The following is an 8011-nucleotide window of genomic DNA, read 5'->3' on the forward strand; positions in this document are numbered from 1 at the left end:
TTTTCACATTTGGTGCAAGCTGCCTACATGATAATGGACACTTACACTAACATTGATATCAATCAAAAGATCATAAGTTTTTTTTGTAAACTATCAAATTACAAACATATGCCTAACACATTATTGAAACAAGCTAATATAATGTAGGATTGCACTAGACAAGGTGAACCTTTTTTAATTACTTTAGAATCCATGTTAGTTTTAAACATAAATCATTTCATATATTTAAAAATGTAACATTTCAACTTGACTAGTGCATTTTCTACAAATTATTGAATTGTAATTGTATATTTTGCTAGGTGTAATACATCTGTGTTTATTAATATAACTTGTCAAGTTCAAATAAACACAACACTATTAACACTTTAAAATAATATTAAAAACAATTTGTTGATGTGAGTGTCTATAGCATGATAAATGCTAGCACGAAAATATAAATGTCAATCAAATTATTTTTTTTACTAGTAAATGGACTTAACAAACTAGACATACTTTTTTGTATTTCCTGTCATAATTGTAAGCAAAAATATGTAATTCACATTTTCAATATTAACATTTCTAGTAGTCAATCAACAGTAAATGAGAAAGAATGTTAGGACAAATGTTGTCAAATTTTTTTTATTAACAAATTAGATACTTCTCCCATATATTTTTTATTTAATACAAAACATAAAAGAGTGACAAAAAGCCTTTCAAATTCACAACAGGCTGTCTTAGCATTTCCCAAAACGTGCCTCCTATACATACTGACAAAGGGTAACCTCCTCAGGAAGGGGCCTCTATTGAGCACGGAGCAGGCACCTCCGATCTTTCTTGGGAGGGGTGGGCTTGGGTTTGAAAGGGGTTAGGGACAGGTAAGATTCAAATTCTTCTTGAGGAGTGCAGTTAGGAGTGGTGGAAGAGCAGAGTGGGTGATGTGCTTGTGTCTGTATGCTTTGCAGTTGCATGCAAGTCTGGTGTATGGTATATATGTTTGGATGTGTGTTTTGTGGCCGTTGTTTGGTGTTCAGTGACAATATGTGTTTGGGTTTGGTTGCTGTTGTGTTTTGTGTGTAGGTGTTCTTTTGTGTGTGGGTGTTGGTCTGGATGAGTGTCCTGTTAAGGTGGTTGCTCTGGTTATGGTGCGTCTGTCTGTGTGTTTTGCTGATGCATGAAGGTCTGGTGTAGGTTGTGTATGCTTGGATGTGCCATTTTGGCAGGTGCTTGGCGTTCAGGTGAATGTGTAAATGTGTGCATTTTGGATTGGGTGGTGTTGTTTTGTGTGTAGGTGTACTTTTGTGTGAGGTTGTTGGTTTGGATGAGTGTGCTGTGGAAGTGGTTGGTGTGGTTGTGGTGCTTGTGGGTCTACTGGTGGTTGTGGTGGTGGTTGTGGTGCCTGTTGGTGTCGTGTAAGCCTGAGGAGTGAACTCCTCTCCACTCTCGGAGTTTGCAGAGTTTTAGGCAGTCCTCGTTGATGCGGGGCTCACTGAGTTCTGAAAAACTCTGCTCCAAGGAGCAGAGTTTTTTCCTCACTCGCCCTCGCCATCAAGTAGGTGAGAGCGAGCAAGGAAAATCCACCTCCAGTGAGATTTTGCCTCAGTTTCGCTTGTCAACATCAAGTTGGCGAGTGAGGGAAATCAACGTCCCGGTGAAATTTCTCAATGTGGGCGGTCGGATTTCTCAATGCAAAGTGGTTGCGTATGCTCGTGACCGCTTGCATTGAGAAATTATCTGTTTGTGTTGGGAAAGTTGCCGCTTGAGTAGAAAATCTACTTGAGCGGCCGAAAGTAGGCAGCACCTGCTTGCGCCCCCTTGGGCTGTGCATGATGCTGTTCACAGTAATTTCACAGTGTGGACATATACCTGGTGATGAAAATTACCATAAACAAAATTTTTCTAGTTTTTCAGAGTTCTGCCTAATCTTAGTGTAGTGCTAATAGTGTGTGTATGTTGTTTGTGTGTTTCTTAGTGTTTCATTGTGTGTTTGTGTTGATGTATGTGTGTGATTGTGCTGCTTGTGTCTGTTGTAGTGGAGGCTATAAAGAAGCGAGTTTACTTGGGTTTGGGGTGGGACTTGGGATTGGGTTTGAAGAAGGGACCTGAGTTAGGGCACACGGTTGGACAGGTTGGGAGGGTGCAGTGAATGTGGAGGCTATTTTTGCAAATAACCTCTGCATGCCAACATTCACGTGTGAATAGCATCCAAAAATGCTACCATTTGTTGCATTTAGCAAAAAGCACCATGGATGCCATTTGCTATCGCAGTCTGGCCTACAGAGATTCTGCGTAAGAGGTCAATAGCCTCCACACCCAGCGCAACCTCGGTGGCAGAGCAAGGGGTGATGTGCCTGTGGTAAAGGAGACCCCAGCCCTTTAAGGGGATTGGGGTTATGCAAGAGTCAAGCAGAATGCTGATTTATATTGGAGGGCAGATGCTGATATTTTTGGACCCGAGGCAGACCATGAAGACAGTGACAAAATACTTTCAGCAGTGTACGGTTTGGGCCATGACTGATGTGGAGAAGGTGGCAGGTTCATTACAATTCGGCAAAATCTGACAATATTTGATGGCTCATATTATTTAAGGGTCAGGTTGTACATTTCTTGTTGACTGACTGGTATTAATGTAGGGAACTGTTGCTCCTCGATTTAGAAGACTGGCAAAGGTTAAATCCAATGGCTTAAGATACTAGTTTAATTGTACTTGATACTATATTGAGACTACTGATGCCTAGGAATGGAAAGTATAAATAAGAGAGGAGGAGACCTAACCAGAAAACGTAAACAAAGAGAACAATATTACATGTCCAAATTCAACTCCCACAAAATAGGTCTGAATAACAAAGAGGAATGGGAGAGAATACTGTAGTGAAACAATGGACTTAAACCAAGGACCAGAGAAAAAACCTAAGTAACAGGAGTAGACAATATGAGAATCGCGAAACATGTAGGACTTTGGCAATTGATAAACTCTCAAGTAGCAGTGTAAACACCAATACTTACAATTATCGAGAAATGGGAACAGTGATCCCCCTAGCAATAACCAGTTAAGAGGTTTTACAACTACATATAAATGTCCGACATTAAAATAATAATACTACAACTAAGTAGTTCAAATAATTTTTATATGACTAAAAATGTCTTTTAATAAAAAAATAAATTTTTTTTGGTTATAAATTCTATTTTAGGTCGAAAAAAGGCGCAGGATGATATTAATTATGAGCCTCAAATTCACAATGATAACAAAATGACATATGGTAACAATCTACTTGAAACACTGAAAAGGGCCCTTGCTCCCCAATCCAAAATGGTGTAGACCACCAGTAGTAAGTAAACGTAAAGTGGGTAAATCTAGCACTCAAATAAACGTGAATAGTCATACTGTATTAACAATAGTATCCATAATAATTTAGAGACAGCCAGGGAGCTTAAAACGTATTTAAGTGGCAATCGAGTAAATCGAAAAATCTCCCAATCCAAAATGGCGACCGCGAAACGAGGAAGTAAACGTTAAGTGGGTAAATCTAGCACTGAAATAAGCTTGAATAATCGTACTGTGTTAATAATAGTATCCATAATAATTTAGAGACAGCCAGGGTCCTTAAAACGTATTTAAGTGGCAATCGAGTAAATCGAAAAATCTCCCAATCTAAAATGGCGACCGCGAAACGAGCGGAAACCGATCGGGTCTGTAACCAAAACTAGTCTCAAACCGATCATGATACAAACGGAAGGAAAAGGCTAGATCGCTAAATCTGTACAAATATCTAGCGACGACCCACGGTAGAATAAACGCGGCGCGAAAAATAATAGAAAAATAAAATAAATACTCAACGGTGAAAATAGCCTAATAATTTAGCGGAGCCCCACACAACCGACAAACGGAAGATACTTTAATTAAATTAAGGGAATAAACACAGGGAGACTAAATAGAAATAACTTTAGCTGAAAATACTAATAAGACATAGGGATTTAACCAACTACAAGATGGCGGCCAAAGTCGGATCACCAAGCAATTACACCTACATACTGCAACCAGGTGCAATTGATAAGATAAATAACGAGCCAGCCTGAGCCGGTATAAATACCAGACATGAGTAAGTCTTAGTAGATCGAGAAGACTCAAGAGGCCAGGAGGACGCCACGCAGCTCAGCTCCCTCAACTAAGTAAGTAAAGATAGAGCAATGACTGTGCTGCTAGGAGTAGAATACTGTTTTTTTTAAAAAAAGGAGACAGACTGTTCTGACCCAGCCTTAATATTTATCCTTTCTCAGAGACAAAAGCCAAGTAAAAAGGCTTCAACTTAAAGACCTACATCCCCACGAGTGAAGTAAATTAAGAGTAACTCAAAATCTCTAATGAGGTAAGAAAAGTAAGGGGAGTGGGATTTTTTAGATTAAGCAAAGGAGTAATAGAAAAACACTAACAAAGATTATCCCATCCCCAGATGGAGCAGGGGTGTGAAGTGTCCAACTGAAAGGAAAGGGAGCTCCCAGAGGCATCCTCCTGATAATTAAAGTAAAATTGGAAACAAAGACCGGTGAGGATGAGTCAAACCTAACTCTTAACTATTGAACTACATATAAGTTAGTCATAGAATAAGTTACTTATAAAAGTAATAAGTAAACGTACATATATTTTGTTCCCTTTATTTTATAGTACTGAAGTGGTCAATTTCCATAGTCTCTGAGGAAAGACCAATAATACTGGTTGCGAACAAAAGCCCATATGAATCAAGGGAACGAGAATATGAGCAGAGGTTAAACAGACTCATATGACCAAAAAAGATCCAGGGAATCCTACCTGGGTAAGTAGAGTAATAAACCTGTTGGGACCTATACAGCTAAAGGGAAAAGAATCTTATTCCAGGTCCTAGGGTCAATATCAAGGGGCCCGTTAGCAGGAATCACACAGTTACAATCAAAAGATATGCAATAGAAGTGTGGAAAAGTACTGTCCAGTAGAGCAAATAAGAACTGAGTCAGTCATCCAAAGGTTGGTGCAACGAAACACCACCATACCACTGCTGAACCTAGAAGACTATCAATTTATGAATTTTTTAAAAAAAAGCTAGCAACAGAATTGGAAAAATCTCAAGTTGTGATGTGCAGAAGATACTATATAGGTTACCAAATAGTAGGAGTGCCAAATGATGTATTGAATATATGCAATAGATACCATTAGATGGGACCTAATGAAATGTATTATGATATATGTCTTTGTAGATTTGACCAATCAGGGAACGAGTCCTGAAGAAGGTGCAAGAACATAAGAGGCACCGAAACGCCGCGTCGACAGTTTTGTTCCTATTATTTGTGTTTTATTACATTTGTATATATATGGTTTTTGGAAATAATGCTGCATAAGGAAAAATCCTTTTTTTAGAAACAACTGAAATTGATTTTAAGAAATGTGTTATGAATATTGTTTGTATAAATTTGAACATATACCGTGTAACGGTTTTTAATGTAACTATTTTGTAGTACTATGAATTCTTTTTGAATAAATGCATGACAATTTTTTTAAACAAGTCTTTGTTTTATATCTGGTCCCCCATGACACTGAAGGATTGTTAGTTCATGTTGTAAATTTGGTAACCTAAATAAGACTGCACAACTTTTGTATACACAGAGGTGGCCACCCCCAGTGGGAGAGGCACACCAAACAAGGTATAACAATCAGGAAGAGGCACCCTGTTTTTCTTATAGGAATGGAAAAACACATCATTACATTTCAAGTGTTTTTCTTGTAAAAAAGATGTTTGCAGAGTTTTGTGTGTCTGGTAAGTAAAATGATCATTTATGGCCACTACTACATGTGCTGCCTCCGACATGCATTGTCCAAGGCTATGATAGATTTAGGAGAATCTTGTGTTGGCCAAGAGGGAGACCTACGTTTCGGTTTGCAGTGTGGTTAGGGTGGCAGGGTGGGGGTACAATAGGTACAAACAGTATGACAACAGAATCATTCACTATTTTGTGTGGATTATGGGTATAATGAACATTTATTTTTCTGGTCAGTTTGATATTTCCCATGTGATAGATTGTGGAGGCTACCTCAAATGGGATGACATTTAAATTGATTTCACTGGAATGTAAAGTTTCTGAAAGGTTACAACAAGTTGAGTAATATAACTGCATACCTTAGGAGGTATAAGACTGACATAGGCCTTATACAAGAAACACATCTTACCCCACGGTAGGGTCAAACTTTGAGCAAAGCTCTGAATGGAAAATGTTATGGCGCTTCTTTCAGTTTGCCTGCTAGCGGAGTCTAAATGTGGGCGTGATGGGGCCTGGGAATATGAGTTGTTAGCACTGTGCCCGACCCAGGGAGGATTTGTGGCCCTAACTATGATATCCCACAATGATCCTTCTGCTTGGTCTTCTGAAGTGGGGGAACTCCGTCCCCTGCATCTTCAGCAAAACGTTTGGCTGTCACTATAGACATCGAGCTCACTTTGAAACTTGAGATTGACTCTGTGATTTCATCCTGTTTCTTGACTTTCAGGAAAATAAAGATTTCCCGGCACTGCACTCATGGTACCTCAATTCCCTATATCATGGGCTTCATAAATATCAATTACAAAGATTGCATATTTTTCAAAATCAGGCATCCAGACTTATCTTTAAACAACCTAGGAACCACATATCACTCCTTTGTTGAGAGATCTTTATTGTCTCCCGCTGGAACAAAGGACAACCTTCAAAGCCTGCTGCATCAACTTTAAGGTGTTTCTGGGATAAGGGCACTCAATGTCTTCAAACACGAATTGCGAAATACATACCAGCTAGGAAATTATGCTCCTCCCATTCCAAAATTCACCAAGAAAACCATGGGTGGTGTTAGGTTCTATGTACAGGCGCTCACCATCTAACAGTAAGCCTTCAGGCTGATTATTTGAAATGTAGGAAATATAACTGTTTAGTCGAGATTCTAGTCCCCCTTCTTTCTTAATGTGCATTGGGCTTGGTTTGGACTTCCTACTGTTCAATAGCACCAAGAATGTGCACTTTAAAAGTATACTTTAACATAACATAACGTGTTGAGAAAGAGTGACTAAATAAACATATAGTAGAATTCTTAACTTGAATTCCTCTTGATGCACTGCCTTTCAGGAGACTTAAAGGGGACATCTCAAACGGCACAATGATGTGATCAGAATAAACATCCTTTCAATGACATATGCCTAATACAGTTTTCAGTCTAATCAGGTACATTAATGCTATAAGCTAATGTACAGTTTTTTACATACCCTTTTCCAAAATAGGAAATGCTTCGTGTCTATTAATAGAATTGTGTTGGCTCATTGAACATATTGTTCCTAGCACTTTCCTTAATAATATGACAGCTCGTGTCATCTTGCCGATGCCACCTGCAAGGTGCTGTATACATGCTCATGCACACCATCTGTTAAATATCACAGAATAAGGGTTTTAGTAAATCACATAGATTATTGTGAATGCAGAACTTCAAATTTAGAATACCGGGCCATCTAAAACATGCACTGTACATGCACTGTAGATGCTAGTTCAAGTATAATCCTCAGTCGTCTTTTAACACTTCGTGGACAAGAGTGAATGGAGTAGCAAGCAGAGGTGTACTAGGTTCGGCTGTGCATGCACAACTAGGAATTTGCAAGGTTTAAATATTTGCGACGTTTTCTCTGACACGCTCCTGTTCTCCTGGCTTACTCCTGACATTCATAGCACCATCTACAGCCAGCTAAAGACTGCTGGTCTTCTTCCTTAAATGTAAATGTAAATGTACAGGAATTTATATAGCGCAAATCACCGAGCGGTTTCTGAGCGCTTGCTTAGGGAACCCCTCCTGGTATTCCCCTGTGAGATAACCCCGGCAGGGTATCCACAGGGTGAAAGCCAGGCATCCCGCCGCAAGGGGCCGTTGTGGAGATTAAGCAAGCTATTGCCCAGAGTCCCCTGTGAGATAACCCCGGCAGGGTATCCACAGGGTGAAAGCCAGGCATCCCGCCGCGAGGGGCCGTTGTGGAGATTAAGCAAGCTATTGCCC

At 39.5% G+C, this 8011-nt stretch overlaps 1 long non-coding RNA gene across 1 annotated transcript; it reads left to right on the plus strand.

Annotated features, from left to right (window-relative positions):
• Window positions 1-3789: 3789 nt before the first annotated feature.
• LOC147728684 (uncharacterized) lies at window positions 3790-5682 on the plus strand. The gene is made up of 5 exons (XR_015309570.1): window positions 3790-4146; window positions 4255-4343; window positions 4428-4520; window positions 4640-4787; window positions 5206-5682. It is a non-coding gene; the product is annotated as an uncharacterized LOC147728684 (long non-coding RNA).
• The last annotated feature ends 2329 nt before the right edge of the window (window positions 5683-8011 follow it).

This window comes from Lissotriton vulgaris, chromosome 3_1 (assembly GCF_964263255.1).
Source record: "Lissotriton vulgaris chromosome 3_1, aLisVul1.2, whole genome shotgun sequence".
NCBI lineage: Eukaryota > Metazoa > Chordata > Amphibia > Caudata > Salamandridae > Lissotriton > Lissotriton vulgaris.